Source organism: Oratosquilla oratoria, chromosome 9 (assembly GCF_046742065.1).
Source record: "Oratosquilla oratoria isolate Oo_2021 chromosome 9, ASM4674206v1, whole genome shotgun sequence".
Classification (NCBI taxonomy): domain Eukaryota; kingdom Metazoa; phylum Arthropoda; class Malacostraca; order Stomatopoda; family Squillidae; genus Oratosquilla; species Oratosquilla oratoria.
In genome coordinates, this window is record NC_134785.1 from 71,531,656 (window position 1) to 71,549,970 (window position 18,315).

General features: G+C 40.2%; 2 protein-coding genes across 3 annotated transcripts in view; one reads left to right on the plus strand and one right to left on the minus strand.

Annotated features, from left to right (window-relative positions):
* Positions 1–18,315, minus strand: part of LOC143028568 (zinc finger CCHC-type and RNA-binding motif-containing protein 1-like) — a 478,714-nt gene that overhangs the window by 91,084 nt on the left and 369,315 nt on the right. The gene's annotated exons all lie outside the window — the stretch shown is intronic.
* The window catches only part of Cdk5alpha (Cdk5 activator-like protein), a 74,796-nt gene that overhangs the window by 44,643 nt on the left and 11,838 nt on the right, over positions 1–18,315 (plus strand). The window lies entirely within an intron of this gene.

Consider the following 18,315-nt stretch of genomic DNA (forward strand, 5'->3'; position numbering starts at 1 on the left):
ATACCTCAATCCTCGTTCATATTTCCCGACGTAGGCACTACCGCACGCTCGTCATGAATAAATATGTATACTTGACGTTGAAGCGCGCCCACGCAACCCTGCCGTCGACTTGAGGTTCTGTTGGTGAGGCCATGTTCAGCTTCGCGCACCGATATTGCATGCTTCATTCCTGACCATAGATTTTTCACTGTACCCTTCTTCTTTTGTACATTTAGACCTTGAATATTGGACTTCTTTTTATAAACATGTTTCGTGGTATGGGTAGCAATGTGTACGTTACTTTTGAACCGTCTACTTCTTTCCCCTCCATAACCGTCGTTGTCGTCGTCGTCGTCGCTTGGATGCCGCGCCTTTCAAAACCACTGTCCCGTATCGATCGCTACCTCGCCTCGCCTCACTCTTTAAATCCTCGCCCTTTGCTCGACCTTCTTTCTTTACACATTTTCCCTTTACCCCTTCCCTTTTTTCTCATTTTCCTTTCTCATTCTGGGGTGGGTCGTGATGTGTTTGTCAAACGGGGAAATTATGAAAAATGAGTGCTTCGAATATGGGATACTGTAGTGTGTGTGTTCGTGTGTAAGGAAGTTAGGGCACTATTCTTCCCTAGAACTCTTCAGTATGACTGTCCATACCGGTGATCTATGGTCAGATACAGCAAATATGAAGTGAATGATGAAGATAGCTCAATAATTCTTTTCCGTTTTGCTTCTATTCCTTTACGACGCGTCCACTCTCACCTGTATAACCGTTTTCTTCTCTCCATCTCCCTCCTTCCCGGCCACCTGACTCGCAGCCCCGCCCCGTTCGTTTCCCTCCCCTCGCTTCACTCACTCTCCGCTCTTGATATCCTCCTGTTTCCTTTTTCTCCTCCATCCCACCCCAAACTCTTCTTCCCCGATTTAAACCACATTTTGCTGAATGGAAACTGAACCCGTTAGTTCAGCCTGTTGACTCAAGAGGGCGTTGCATCGTCGTTGTTGATGGTCGGGAGGCAGGGATCAATCGATCGGGACAGGACAGGGCTACAGTGCAACTCATCCGATGTTCATATCTGGTTTGCTGGCCAGAGATATTCGTCATGTTTAGATAAATTGCCTCACTGGTTCAATTGGTGCGTTGCTATGACAACCGTGGTAGATCGTCAGTGAGCCACTTGTAAGTCTGCACTCCTCCCTTCCTCCCTCTCTTCCTCCTCACCCTCTCCATTCTCCGCTTACATCCCTCCTCCTGTTTCTTCCTGCCTAGTTCATTATCCAACCCCGAGCAGGACAATTGTCCTTATGTTTACATTTTCCACTCCTCGAGTTCCTGAAACATGATGATTATCTTCTAATCGATTGTCCGCCCCGAGATGAATGTATATTAATCATGCATCCGTACTTGACAGTAAGAACATGAGAAGATGAATATTCAAATCATTCTACTTCTGGAAGGACACCCAACATGTCGAATACAGAAATGTTGAACGACATAAAACAAAATAAAGAAGTAAACAAACATTTAGCTACCTAAGACGACCAAAACAAAAGAATAAGATTCTTCTTACCTTGAACGTTAGCCTGCGCTTTCAAAATTTCCGCTTGGGCGGGAAAGCTTTGAATTTTTAGTCAATGTGAGACGAAGACAGAAGCTGAGGTTATCAAGAAAAGGATTCTGTCATTTGGGAAGAAAAAATATAATGGATTATTCAGAATAACTAAAATGCATAAACAGATATATGGTAGATATATAAATAGACAAATAATGAAAATTAAATATAAAAAAAGGGTGAAACGTAGGCTCATCCATCCAGAACGAGTCTAGGAAGCCTCTTCCGCCTTCAGACCCACTCGTATCCTACACCACTTCTTTCTCAACCTCTCAATCCTCGGCCACCCCTTCTTCCTCAGCCTCCTATTTCTCGGCTCCTCCTTCTTCCTCGGCCTCCTCTTACTTCACCTCTTCACCCTTCTTCCTTCCTCTCTCCCACATCCTCCAACTCCTTTGATCTCGACAAGTGTGGCAACACCCTGGACCAACAATCACGGCCGCCATGACCCCAAAGTCTGTTATGATTCTATCTCCATCATAAATCACGACACGGCGGACAAAGGAACGTGATTGGGGGCACATGCTGAACGAGCCTCAGCATGGTGAGACACTTGATGGATCTACTGCAGCATATGCTGAGGGAAGATTTATATATCCAACCAAGGGGCAAGCTGGAGTGCCGGGCTGAGGACGAAGAATGAAAACGGATTGTATTTGGAAAAGAAAGAGAAAAAAAGAAGGAAATGAAAAACAAAACAAATGAAACGAAACAAAATAAACAAGATATAATAAAACAAAATGATGAAAAATAAGATTAAATGAAATGGATTAGAATAAAACCTAATAGATTATGAACAACATTGAAAGAAAACATTAGAATAACATCAAATAAGATATAATGAAAATGTTATGGAATCCGTTTGGAGCGGGTTAATCTAAACTGTGACAATAGATAGGCTTTACTCAAAGACAAGTTGTCAATAGATCCTATGACGTGGGGACAATATCAACTTCAATGCCACAAACCAACAACAACGACAACCGTATTCGTGTTTTCGTTGTGACTTGAACGCATAATATTGGTTCCGCCTTGGAAAAGACGACTTGATGCATCTCAGTGGATTCGAAATAGGGTCGCGATCCGACGAGACAATCTTCAAACCTGAGACCAGTTGACCTTAGCAAAGTAAAAAATGATAGATAAATGAATAAATAAATAAAATAAAGTAAAATAAAATAATAAAGTGTTAGTTCCAGTTACTTTTCGTTCTATTTCTTACGGGCAACATCTCTCTTTCTATATCACCCGGAAAAGAGATACAACGGAAACTTTTTAGTCGTGACGATTATAAAGTTGGCCGTCAAAACAGGACGCAAAGTGATTGGGCAGGATACCTTGCGGGAGCCAACTTTTCAGTTGTCCGGTTTTCTATTTTCAGTTGTCCCATTTCTCAATCACTCAACTACTCAACCTGAAGGGATGCACTTCAGTTTCAAGGGGGTCTCGATCGCTCACGGGCCCGTTTCAAAACTTGTCTTTAGTAAGAAGAACATGAATAAAGTCTGTCAAAGCCCCTCAGTTTCACCACATAAGAATGGAGGAGACTGCAGGGGACTATAAGGCCAACACTAGGTAGTTCCATGTCTCTTACCACATGTTATCCCTATCCATGAAGCTATCTCTTAAAACAACAAATTGGATCAGCGCTCACTATATTGTTATTGAGCCCATCCCATTCGTTAACCACTCCGTTTAGTAAACCAGTTCTTGCCTATTTCTTTCACGAGGATAGAAACGCTGGTAAACTACACTTCCTAACAGGAGCACTACAAGGGGTGGTGGAAGTCCGTGGGGGATCAAACTCGAGTCTTCACGCTGACGAAGCAAGATCGAAGCCATAGTCAACTCAACCGAACTCAGCAAATGACATCAGGAAGCCGAAAATAGCTCCCCTCCCCTCATCCAAAAGTATTATTTATATCAAAAACCTTTCAGCGCCTCAGCCCCCACCCCCACATTTTCTTCGGAAATAAGTGTTAATACCGCCAATCTAATATCCCGAATTCATTCATGTTTGACGTGTCGTTGGTTGATTTTACTTACAGACATACATATACCAATGGCTATTTCCCCCTTACAAGGGAGGTAAAAAAAAAGGCAGAAAAATCTACTGCCACCCATTTCATCCCAACATACTTCACTCCTATTCACCCCTCCTCCCTCACTCTTATTCTGGCTCCTCCTGGATGACGGGTCATCCCTGCATCTCACCCATTGCCCTGGATCAGAAACAGTGTAGCAAGACACAGCATATCCACAGCAAGGCCGCTTCACTTAATCGGCGACCCCAACTCCCGCATCTCCATCCCCTCATGCAGAAAAAGAGAAGACGGGGAGAAATCCCTTCGGGCTGACACCAAAACAGCACCAAGCACCAGTCGATACAAACATCATCGTTGTGATAGAACTTTCACCATTCCGCACTACCACAAGCACCATCGCTGTGGCCACAAAGGCAACGGTGGTTTTTCTGTCCCATTGTCCTCATTATAAAGGTTTCCCAGGCCATCGTCAATACCTTGATTGTGTATAAAATCGACCAAAAGAATCTTTCTCTTCGACGACACAAAAGGACTCTCACCAACTCATCCAAGGCTTTTACACCACTTCCACCATCATCAACTATTCATTTTAATGTGGTTAAAAAAAATAGAAACCATATTAATTTCCCTGAGGACATATTCTTCTTCTCTAATAAATATGTCTGCACTATATCTTACACCATCATCAACTCATTTTACCATGTTAAAGATTCATCACAAATTTTTGTTCCCCTAAGTGCATATTTTTTTCTATTACGTCTGTCCCTAAGTTAAACTGAAAAAGTCTTATAAACAGATGTAAATATGCTCATATCAGGAGAAGGATATTGGAAAGTGCACAGGTGCTGTATCTCGCAGAAAATGGGAAGGAATATGTGGGGCCGATTGTCGCCAACTGTTGTGAGTTCGTTTGAGTACAAACGACTTTGGTTGCAATCTTTCTTTTTTCGAATCTCCAAATGTCAAATTACCTTTGCATATCATACTGAAAAGTTGAAAGACGAGCTAAAAGAATTTAAACCTATATGAGGGTTAGACACATTGCTGAAATGTTCTTTAGGAAGTCTAGAAATCTGGAAGCGAAGTCTTCGTCTAGATATTCAAATTCACAACAGTGGACACGAATCGGGGTACTTCTTGGGGGGTATACAAGATGGAAACGAAGAGATGGACAGAGTGAATCGAGGGTTGAGATAGAGTTGGAATGGAACACGTGCCATATGTGACATCAAAGTCAGAATACTTGACGTCTTGCCAAATGTGTGATCCCACGAGAGGAACGTCGAAGAGAATCATCTCCCCGCCACCCGTTTTCAAAACCCATCAATCGTATCTTCTTCATCTAAATGTGCAGTCCAGAGAGGCTGATACTCGGTCCCCGGGTCATGGTTAAGATCTCTCTGTTGACGCCAATGATAGTTCCTTCGTCTTTAAACACAAGCAGAGCTGTCAACCAGCAACTGCACTTTCCCTTCCTCCTCTTGCAAATAATCGGTAAAAAAAACATACTAATCCTTCACTAGAGGGATTATTCTGGAGACCTCCGCACCAAAGAAGGAGTTAAACTAGAAACATAATTGAAACAGATAAACTGATGATATCCCGTGCATGAGATTAAATATCTCTTGGGATGGAAGAGGTAAAAGAAATGGTCTGCAAGTCTGTCGTCGCATCCATCTTGCGGAAGACCTCGAGGAATATCATTGAATATTTCGTTCTGGGAAAAGCCATACCAATTCCTCCACCTGAGGAACTGTCAGGACAGGTTTAAGTTTAAGAAGGAAATAGGCAAGAACTGGTTTACCAACAGATTGGTTGACGAATGAAATGGACTTAGTAACCATTTAGTGAGCGCTGAAACTATCGGTTTTAAGAGAAGATGAGGTAACTTTATTGATAAAGATGACAGGTGGTAAGGGACATGGAACTGCCTAGTGTTGGCCTTATCTTGCAGTCTCCTTTATTCTTACGGTCTTATGTGTCTTGATCGACAAGGACCTATCACTTCCCTCAGCTGAATAAAGACGTTTGGTTTCACACCGAATCAAACCATCGAATAGCTTTATCATATTGATGATGTAAAAAAAAAAAAAAATGAGACAGATGCGTTGTTCTTATTGGCGCCTGGAAGTGACACGGAGGCTCCCAGGAAGATGAAGATCCTCTCAAAGAGTAATCTTGGCCTTCTTGAATTATCTCATTGGGATCCTGAGTCGGTTTAAGGGCGCCACTTGCTGACGTCACGGGTGGGAGAGTTACGTAAGGTCTTCTGCCCTCTGCTGTGCTGTCTCTGGAACGTGGTTCTGGTCCGTAAAGATTTCAGGAGTTCACCAAAACGGTTCTTCACTTGTTAAAATATTCCTGAAGAGAATCGTGAGTTGTTCGTGTGAACGTAAAATTGGAATGTGCACGTGACTTAGAGAAAGAATTATATTTCGTGGCTTAACTCCGTTCGCTACGATGGAGAACTTTACATATTTACTTCTGGCTTACGTCAGGCGATTTTAGTGAAGTGGGGGGAAGGAGCTTCGAGCTGAAGAACTCGACTTTGAAGTCTCTAAGAAAGACGCAAGGAGTTCGAGTTTTTTTTTTTCCGAAGTTCGTAGCGAGACGAAGAGTCTTGCAGAAGCTCGAGTTTTTGTCCAAGAAGCCAACGGAGGAGCAGATAAGAGTACTCAGCTGGCTCCACGATCCCCGGGGGAGGTCTAAGACCCTCTGGGACCTACTAGAAGAACCCACAGGTTCAAATACCACAACTGAGCCCCTGAGGTTCTTCTACTTCGTCTTCGGTTCTGCCTCTACGCGTCGTTTTATTTTTTAAGCAAATTATGATGATCATTTGTTTTCACACTCCCCCTCCTCATTCCCAATCCAGGGGCCACAGCCATAAAATAGGATCATCAAAATGATCCTGAATAAAGATGTATTCACTCCTTAAAACATGCCACAACCCTGTCGAATTAATGAGTACGTGTTATCAGCTGTGTCTAGAGATATTGGTCATCAGTTTGAAATTAAAACTTCCCTCTAGTCTAGCCTATTCCTCCTGTGTATTCGCAAATGCTCATAATGATTCCCACCTTTTTCCAAACACAGCTGACAACGTGATCCAATGGATTCGACAAAGTTGCCAAACATTTTGGAACACCCTATACTAAAGATTGTGTTCTTATGATAAATTGTGGGCGTCTTGGACACAAGGGAAATTTTCTAGAATGTAGAAAAAGACATGTGTGGAGTATTAGAACCGATTAATGGTATGATATGAGGTGCTCATATGACCTCTTGCAAATAGTGTAATATGTTGAACACTAGGTTGAGAATCTAGATACGTGTAGTGTTAGAAAAAGTCAAATGTTTGATGCATTATACGTACATTTTTGTGGATAATGACTATTACATTGCCGGTAGCATCTCACATAAAACTGTGAGACATGAATTTTCAATTAACAGAAGCATTAATGAATTAGTTTTATTAAACGTACAGTTTAATGTAATTGGAATATAGATCCGGAAATGTGCATACTAAAGCAGTTTGTTTTGATTAAATATGTTAATACATTCAGTTTGTTCATTTGCAAATTATCCTTGTCTTTGGCGAGGTCACCCAGCTGCTCTTATATTCCTACGTTTGTTCTTATTGTTTTGCATAATGACCAACTCAGGATCACATAACGGTCGAAAACGTTTACATTCAACATTTCTCTTTCCTGAAGCGATCTGACACGCGCGTGAAAACAGATGCTATCTACACTGAAACCGGGGAATCATATGAAAAAAATATCGTGCTGTATTACGGACATCACAATCCCAAACAGGACAGAAACTCCGGTAAACTACAACCCATAATAACAACATCATCATCTTGGAGATGGTGTCCACCTGTAAGTTATTCCAGGAGTTCTGGAAAGTAATTAGCGGCGAAGACGCAAGATGGGGTTGATAAGCAGGCAGTTCCATAACGGCTTCTGAGCCAAGGCCAGTTTGTCCCTATCAATCGCAAATTCCTCGAGTAGCGCGTCGCTACGTCCATTCTCTCACAAACACGAACTAATCTATTAATTGATCTACTAATATATCCGTCCACTTATCTATCGGCTGACTGACTGATCAATCTAATTGCTTATTGTTTTATTTTTGTCTACACACATAGCTTCAAAGAACTACGCAATAACACTTCAGACACCATCTTGACTACATAACAGATTATAATCCCTTTGATAGAAGGGTCATATATGTAACCTGAGAGTGTATGTTACCTCAGGCTCTCATGAGCACCTGCAAGAAAAGACGCTTATGATGGTTGATGATGCTGTGGTCAAGTCAGCTTTAACAGACACAAAGAATCGATAAATCTGAAACTTAACACCATGGAGAAGTCCGATTCATAGATCACTTAAAGCATCCAACAAAGGATAATTTATACAATTCCCTTGTTTATTTATCTTTATATTCGTTTATTTCCTAATATTCTAGTAATAGGATAAGACTTTGGAATGAAGAATGTTAGAAACGTTGCTTTGGTTGTAGTCTCGTACCAGACTGTTAGGTAGCACCCAATCGCCTTAGGCCAGGGGCGTTCATCCGTTCTTCGGCGCTGATAAATCGACTCTTGGGAGTGTTGATTTCCGAAGTGGCCCTCCTGGCGTTACCTCCAGCTATTGATTCCTTCTTGTAGGCCAACCATCTCTCCTCGCCCGCTTCCTCCATCCACTCACTCCTCCACACTTGTCGTTCGTGGCGACCTTGCTGTTGTTTCTGTCGACTCGACCTTTTATTTTTCGACGGTCGTTGGTTGAACAGGTACTCTAAGCCTTGTATAGACGGAGTCCAGGGGCGGGGTATATATTTTGGCCGAATCTGTTTGTTTGCTAGCAACATTACAGTGAAATGACTTGGTCAATTGATATGAAAATTTCAAAATAGGTGGACAAGGTCAATTTTGTTAATGGGAGTATGAAGGTGAGTCACTGAAAATTTGAAGAAAAAAATTACAGCGTCTTTATTAAAAAATGTCCGATTTACATATTAAGACCAAACTGATCGCTATCCAACTCAGTTATAAACTATCCACAAGATTAGTAAAATATTGGTCATATTCATAAGTTTTAAAGTCGTTATCAGTGCACAAACATAACAACTGTTGGACGATTATATCTTCTTCTGGAAGGTGTTGTGAAACTACTCAGTGTCTCACTGTGGCACATTGATTTAGATTAACCTTGCTAACTCGACCAACATTCCTCAGGAAGTCGTGAAACGTCATGTCGTCTGCTCAGCACAAGGATCTATTTTGTCGACATTTTTTTTTTTAAATATGACTTCAACAATGATGGCTAAGCGAGGTCACATTAATTATTTTTCTTTTTGTCGTGTATATCGATAGAACGTTGTTGTTTCTGAAAATTATGCACCCGACTCTCTTCTATATGTTTTTAATGAGGCACTGCATTCGTTATGGTGTTTATATTAATTTTTGAGCAATGACATAATTGTAATGTGCCCAGGTGGATGTTTTCAACCAACGCACAAAACACTGCTGCTAATTTGCAAATTACAATTAAGTTCAAGTATTATTTTTTACTTCTCTTTTTTCTGTTAATACGCAAGTTACAATAAGGTAGGAAGTGATAAACGCTTATTCCTTTGTTCCTCGGATATCATACCATCCAATTCTACTTTGTGGAACACTGAGCATCGTTCATGTTGATTCGGATTCCTTTCTGGTTTCTTTGTGCTACAAAAACGTTGTCTTACTAGCACGAAAAGCAATTAAAGAATAAGATTGCAATGAATTCACTTGATCTCTTCAAATCACTAGGCAGTGTTTGGAATGAACAGATACGATGGCGTATGATAGAACTGTTAAAAAGAAAAGTATAAATATAAATACGTAATGATTATAACATATCTTTTTGATACTTATGTTAGACGAGTTTGCGTTTAACAATCGCTCAAACGAATTCTGCAGGAACTTCGAGATGTTTGTGTAATAAGTCTACGGTAATATTTTGATAATTTCGAAGAAGTCTAGACATACATAGAAAATGGTCTAAAAAGAAAACGAATACACATGCGACAGAACATGTATGTATTGAAAATATTTGAGAAGTTGCATTCAAAATGACGACACAATGAGGGCTGGAATAGTGTCAGGAATATCTGTACACATTAATGAACACTAATAACGAAATGTCATTGTAATCCCTGTGTAATGGACGTGTATTTACAAGAGTGCTGCGCGTATGTCAGGCTACGGCGTTGCATACTTTATAGGTCAATACGACTTTCATTTGTTTTTTCTGGCTACCAGGAGAGATGGTTATCATTTTCGTGTGCGGACTGGCTGTCATGCTTAGTGGGCGGGTACGACAGTGCTGGAAATGAATTTGTAAAGTTTGGGAAGAAGAACGAGGAGGAAGGAATCGATACAAGAACTACAAATCCATCCTGATCATTGGCATCGTGCTTTCAACATCTTCAATATCGTGACGACCTTTATGCACAATGTTCCGGCTAAGGATGGGAGGATATCTAAGGGGGTGGGGTGGGGGTACTTCCGGAGTGAAGGAGGTATTGGTCCATGAAGATATCCTTCCGGAAGGGGAGTCCGGATCCTCCACAACATAAAATCTCCTTTTCAGTAAGCCGGAGCAGAGGACCTATGGTGGGACGCCGTGTTATAGGTGGTGAGTCTCGACCGTGAGGAGTACTGCCTTGTAACTCGAGAGGACCTTGACGAAAGCGCAGACGCAGATCGTTCAAGGCCGAAGAGAAATGACCTTCACTCGCGGTAAAGGCCATGGCGGGGAGCCGGACGGAGCCGGGACGGGAGACGAGTACAGGTCAATGTACGTTTCTGGTGTCTCTTGATCTATGGCACTCGGGTAGTGCCAGGAAGGTAGACCCTGAAGGGTCGCGAAGAATAGGACGACGCGGACGAACCTTGGGTGTGAATAGAAAGCTCGTGACATTTTTGTTTTCTCCGATACCACTTTTTTTTTTTTTTTTTTTTTTTTTTTTTTTTATCGCTTCCTTAATTTTCTCAGCTTCTGGTTAAGTTTAGTTAGGCTAACCTAACCAAACTTAGCCTTCCGCAGAGCCCTGCGTCTTGTCTTGGTGTCGGGGGAACAAAAATGATCTGAGTACTCTCCTGGTCCTCGGAATCACGCGAAGATCCCTTAGCAACGCTCAGATACTCGATAAGTTTAAGAAGAAGCCACGGTCAAGGTCGTCTTTGGTCTTCGAAGGACGAGAACGTTCTGTGATGAGAGTCATCAAGTGTCTTGATCTCACAGCAAATGATGTCGGGGACCACAAGCGCCGGGGAGACCTTAGGGCCTTGGACCGACGATTAAATTTATTCATTTGCCAAGGGGACGTTGTACGGTTTACATACATTTGTTGTGATTCACACACACACACACACATGTGAAGAGTTGGTATGTCTTCCACCTTTAGTCCCTTTTTTGACAGTAGCCACATGGAACTCGGCATGTAGATGCTCCTGAACCCAGGGAGAAATTTTAACTTTGCTTCATTTCAATAGCTTGATTAAGAAAAATATAAGAAAATTAACTTTGACAATAATAGTAATCCTTTGAAAGAAAAGATGGGAGTGCTGTCGACCGCCTAAGTCACCTGAAAGCTTCTTCATTTATTCTTGACTCCATCACTGCAACTCTTCTGGTGTGTGCGCTTATCATGACAAATATTTCAACTTTAGTTCTATTGGGAGAGTTTCACTTGTTTGGTAATTACCGAGAGAAAAGAAATCCATTGGCTTTATATTACGCGTTCGTTATCGACTAGGAATGCATTTTTTTTTTAGTTGAGGGATGAGGTTGCTCCAAACAGGTCGTGTCACCGTTTGACATGTAGCCAGAGTAAGGGAATGACGTCATCTCCCGTCGTGACCCAGAAGCCGGGGGAAATGCCACATCATAATCACTGTCATCTCACGACTTAGGGAAGCTTTTTTCCCTGACCAAGGAAAATAATGGTGACCTTGTTTCGACCCTGCGAATATTCTGCCGTGACAGCAGTGAGGAGGCTTTCTTCAGAAGGGAAAGGAACCTTGGTAATTAAAAGAAAATAATGTCGATATTTTGGTGCGGTTGGAAGACGACACTTTTTGGCGGGAAAATGGTGCACGTCAGATTTTTTCCCAAGGAACTTAAAAAAAATAGGGCTCTTAAATACATTATTTCGAGTAATACCCGATGGCTTCATTCAGCCACTGTGTTTCCTCATTGCTGCAACAAACTGAACTTCGGGTTTAGAGAAACCTAATGGTTGGCAAGTGATTAATTAAAAATCGATTAATATACCTTGACAAATCTTCTCAGAACCTATGAGTCCATCTGGGACTTATTTCATATACTCATTTATTTATTTATTTTTGAGAAGCTTTTGGTTCAGGTGTCACGGGGAAAGAGAAAGGTACGGAGAGACACGATAATGAGTCTGGGAAGTTGTAGGTAGAAAAGAAGGAACGAACTTTAAAAGAAAACGGGGGAAAATAGCGATATGAGTTTTTGAGGGAAAAGAATGGCTCTGGACAGGAGACAGAATATAGAATATGATTTGTTTTTATTTATCAATTCATCTATTTATCTATTCATTCATTTATCTATCTAATAATTATTCATTTACTTAAGTTGGTGGTGGAGGAGGAAAGAAGGACAAGGATAATGATTACATAAACACTTGACGTCAGATGTTCGTGGTGTACGTGGGAGGGGGGCGTCCAGCGCAGACACAAACAGTCCACCGCAACCGACGGCCCCACCAAGAGGAGGCGGAGCTGTTGGAGTAAGAGGAAGAGGAGGGGGAGGAGAGGCAGGATGAAGAGGAAGGAAAGGATGAGGAGGATGAAGTGGAGGGAAAGGATGAGGATGAGAATGAGGAGGAGGAGAGAACAGGCCACTGACTGGGAGTTGTCGGCTCCGACCACAATCGAGTCGTTGTCATCGATTATTTGATGATAAACGATGAATGCTCGGCGTTGACCGCGGGCCAGATATGGCTTCCCGAGGCAAAGATGAGAGAAACACACACACACACACGCGCACACACACACACACACACACACACACACACACACACACACACACACACACACACACACACACACACACACACACACACACACACACACACACACACACACACACACACACACACACACACACACACACACACACACACACACACACACACACACACACACACACACACACACACACACACACACACACACATGCACGGACACAAACATAAATATATATATATATATATATATATATATATATATATATATTATATGCACATGTATATATATGTATATGGTTTATATGTATATTGTTACTTCTACAGTAACAGTTCGTATATTGCTATGAATACAGTGCACGTCTCTTTGAAAGGAAAAAAATACTATATCTAGTATTCTATATTTACTATTGTAGCACACAGACTTGTAGGCGCCCACGGGTAATTTATTTTTATTTCTATTTTTTTTTTTTTGTAGTCCATTTTTTACCTTGAAACGAACACGACAATTTTATGACTTTTTAATTCAGAAACAAATTCAGTGACGTTTTAGTATTTCCTGAAGCGGGTTTTGTTTTCTGAAAAAAAGGAGATTTCCAAAGTTTTTCTTTTTTGGCAATCGCTTTGAACTTGAAGGTCTTTTTTGAACGATAAAAAAATCATGGCGCTCAGGAGGATTTAAAAAAATATATATATATTTTAAATATTGTTTGACAATAGAGAAATTGAAATTAAAAATAGAAATAAAAAAGTGTCAAAATTACGTGAGCGGTAATATGGGTGTTGGCATCTTATCTGTCTGCTTTATGAAAGGCGATGTGCAACGAAAATGTCGTCGTCACTATCAACCGCAAAACCGCTAACGTTCGCATTTTCTCCCGCTAACAATATTTCAAACTTTTTACGCGTTTCATTACAAATAATCATGAATTATTCCACAAATAAGTATGCAGATAACAAGAGTGAACGTAAATAGTTGTAGTGTTGCTTATTATTCATGACAAACATGCGTAAAATGAGTAAATGTCGTTGGTGGAATTTAGTTAAGGTTTAAAATTTTCTGGATGATACGACGACATTACCTACACAACTCGAACAAAAATAAATCTTATTTTCATATCTACATAATACCTACATAATACTAATATCTACATGATTCTAATATCTACATAATCTTAATATCTACATTTATGATAGAAAAACGAAATAAATAAATAAATATAAATAAAAAAATAAACATGATTATTACTTTGAAATTCTACTGTCTCACTCTCACTTCTTCGGTACGATAACATTGTGACTCCTCACGCTTGAAGTCCGAGTTCGAGCCCCCACTCACAGCCTAAGACCTTTACTACTACAGCAAACCATTACTGTTTCCTTTGTGCAAGGGGACTTGTTTTATATCCTTGGTCACCGCAATGCCCATAGATCGAACTACATAGCCTACGAGCTCTGAGTTCTCATCCAGGAGGGTAATAGCTGTCGATCACGTGTCCGACATGTGGTCCAAATCGGTATACAGAAGAATAATTAATTCATTGTTTGGCGTGTTCGCAGTCGTAAACGACCTAGGCGTACTAAGAGGACATCCCCCTTTCCCCTAATACTCACACACACACACACACACACACACACACACACACACACACACACACACACACACACACACACACACACACACACACACACACACACACACACACACACACACACACACACACACACACACACACACACACACACACACACACACACACACACACACACACACACACACACGCACATACACGCACATACACATATACATAAAGACAGACATACACACAGAGCGTCACCCAGGTTCAGTTTTGAACAAACACATGAACTGCAGCAACAAGAGCATCCTGGAGGGCGTCCAGAAGAGTCCACAAAAACAATAAGGGAACAACGGGTCCGCTTCCAGGAAATTCTGACAACTACTGAGCATTGTATTAGTCCTTCACAACCTGCAAGGACCAAGATAGCACCTTTAAAGGGGTGAAACTCAACCTAACCAACACGAGAAGGAAAGGAGGGCAGGTCTTCTGAAGGGAGCATATGGGTTCAATGCTACAGATGCTCGCTGGCCGAACGGATTAAAGCGTCGCTACTTGCGGCGGAGGTCGAGGTGGCGGGAGTTCGATCCCTGCCGCCAGCGAGTTGGACCAAGGGCATGTTCATTAAATTACATGTCACAGAGTTCTCTGTAATGGGTATCGTACTAGCTTCCTGGTAGGGGAAGCTCGCGAAGACGATCCTTGGACAGGGATTGGAACGTAAAGACATAAGGTTGTTGCGGTACGAGGTGGGGTGGCAGTTTATTACCAATATAGTTTTTATGTGGTTAATATTATTGGTAATATCTACAGCCGGGAGTCACGTGATGCTCCTTTATGAGTAGAGATTAGTCTTCATAACACACACATGTACACGTACACTCACACATGTACACATATACACACACACACACACACACACACACATATTATATACACTTACACAGTTTACACGCACACACACACACACATACGCACACATGTACACCTACACACAGTGTACACGTACACACACGCACACTCGTAAGCACACACGCAGTCATACACTGTTCTTTATGATCAATATTTTATAAAAAAAATACACACACACACACACACACACACACACACACACACACACACACACACACGTTCGACGACTCCTATTCTAATTAGCCTGTCTTTCAGGAACTTCTTTATCCCTTCTAGAATACTCACTATAAACCTTCATATAACTTCCATTTTCCACATTAATATTTTTAGTTACCTTATCAAAAGCATTTTCCAAGTCCAAATATACATAATCCACTTAACCCTCTCTTTCTTACAGCACATAAGCTGCTCTAAAGTAAAAACTTAGGTGTGTGTGTGTGTGTGTGTGTGTGTGTGTGTGTGCGTGCGCGCGCAAGCGCAAGTTTGCGTACGTCAATGCTAGTATGTATAAACATGTGTATGCTTTATGTGTTTAGCACATGCACAAATACAAATGCATGCCAGCATGCATGTTCGTATACATGTAAAAATCATCATTTGCTTTTAGGAATATTTCTCTTGTTTTAAGAAAAACGTTTGACTAGTTTTGTTTTATTTTCTTGTTGCAAACGTTTTTAAGTAACGGCAAGTCTAGCTAGCCTTGTAACTTGAGGATAGATTGGGCTGGGCCGCCATTCTACTCGATCAATAATGTTAACATGTCGACACTGCTGCTGACAGAGCCATCTAGCGGAAGCCCTGATCACCATTTTTATTTTGTTTGTGTTTGCTTGGAGGGCTCGGGTTTCATAAACGCTGAAATGGTGTTCGTGGGGAAGGCACATCGTTACGATTTTGTTTTGGATAAAGCCGTGCGAACCTGTTCCCTTTAGTATTCGATTCTGTGTAGATGGGTTTAAAGTCTGCAAGAGTGATGCATTTCGCTACGTTGTTGATGTTCTTTTTCACAGATTTTGTTGCGTCTATAGCCACGCGACTTTAGACTAGGGTATTATATTTACATGAAATGGTTGAATAATATATATCACGGATTAATAAATGACTGTAGAAATGTGTATTGTACGACCGACGTTAGATGGTAACGAAGGAAAGCGGGGGAAGAAAATTATGTTCATTGGAGGAAGTAAAAAGAAGAAAAAAATTCGAATATAAACGAAATAAACCAGAACAAAACTCAGAATAATATCGTCTATTCATTGCTCACACAATTAATCTGAATGTGACTTCACTACATCCTATGATGTGATTTTCTTTAGCCCAGGACGAGGAAGAGGGATCTTATACAGAAACAATCCGGATTGGAACCTGAGGAATGAGATCTGAATCCTTTTGTTCCCGGAAATCCCTCTCGGCTCAACGTAATCGTTTGGTATTTGTTTATTTTTCTATACCTCGCTGGAACAAAATGTTTAAAGTGTAATCATGACGACAAAAATGTTTTAAATCATATAATAAAGCATACAACTTGTTTATTCACTTAGAAATGAAATAATAATAATAATAATAATAATAATAATAATAATAATAATAATAATAATAATAATAATAATAATAATAATAATAATAATAATAATAATAATAATAATAATAATAATAATAATAATAATAATAATAATAATAATAATAATAATAATAATAATAATAATAATAATAATAATAATAATAATAATAATAATAATAATAATAATAATAATAATAATAATAATAAAAATAATAAAAATAATAATAATAATAATAATAATAATAATAATAATAATGACAATAATAATAATAATAATGATAATAATAATGATAATAATAACAATAATAATGCTAATAGTACCATTATTTCTGTTACTAACAATAACAATGATAATAATATTAGGAGTAAAAAAATCGTTATTTGAAATTATTTAGATTTGCTCAAGAATTTTGACTTCAAATTTTGACGAAGGTAGGAATCAGTCTCGATTCGGTTATCTGCACACAGAGGGCAAAGGTGACGAGTTGGACCCTGGCTACAGTGACTGAACTCCTGTCTCGATGTACGAAGACAAAAAAAAAAAAAAAGCATTAGATGTTGTCGTAAAAAGTATATTTTCTCCTGTTTCGTCACTTTGATATTAAACCATTTTATGTTTGTTCTGGGTGCCGTCAGGCGATTTTATTCAGCCGTGTGTGTGTGTGTGTGTGTGAAATCCAGTGTTTTTCTCAAACTATCTTACATAACGGCCCCTATTTCCTTCCACCAGATCCACACGCCCCATCCCCCACATTTTTGTATTCATAAGAAATTACATAATTTTTCTATTTATATATCTTTTATTTATATATCAATAGAAAATGGGTCGGGGGTGACTGATGGATTTATACTTCACATGTATGTAATGGCAGGTATTTGTTCTTGGAATTATTTAATTATTCTTATTAAAAAATGATTTTTGAGCAGATGTCTTCACGACCCCCTTGTACCAATCACCTCATGCCCCCAAGTTTGGGAACCATTGATTTTGACGATGGCAATTTGGAAACAGATGATCTTCCTCCTCGAATTTTTCAGTCTCTTAATCAAATTCTTCTTATTTTTGCAAGATTACGTCATTACCAGTTTGTGATGCAAAATGAGGCACATTTCACCCGAGCGAGTTAGAGCGTCGCTACTTGCGGCGGAGGTCGAGGTGGCGGCAGTTCTAACCCTCCCGCTAGCGAGTTGTACCAAGGGCATGGTTCACTAAATTCCAAGCTACAAAGTCCTCTGTAAGGGGCACCATCCTAGCTTCCAGGAGATGGTAGTGCACAACGTCAAACAGAATCACATAAGATATTTTCTTATTCTTATCTAAGAGAGTACATAGCGTCTCGATAGATGATATTGGAGCGTGGGGAATGACTGAATATAAATCATGTAAGTTGTTTCAAGTGAGACTATGTTCGAGTGGTGTGGAATGATTTGAATTTTCAGCACACTTGGATCCTGTACTGGGAGCTCTAGCGCAGGTGAACTTGTCCAAATATACTACAAGATATTTTTTTAAAACTGCATAGTTTACTCATAACCTTCCTCGGTTTGGTATACTGTCCTCCTCACACATTAGAATGAATT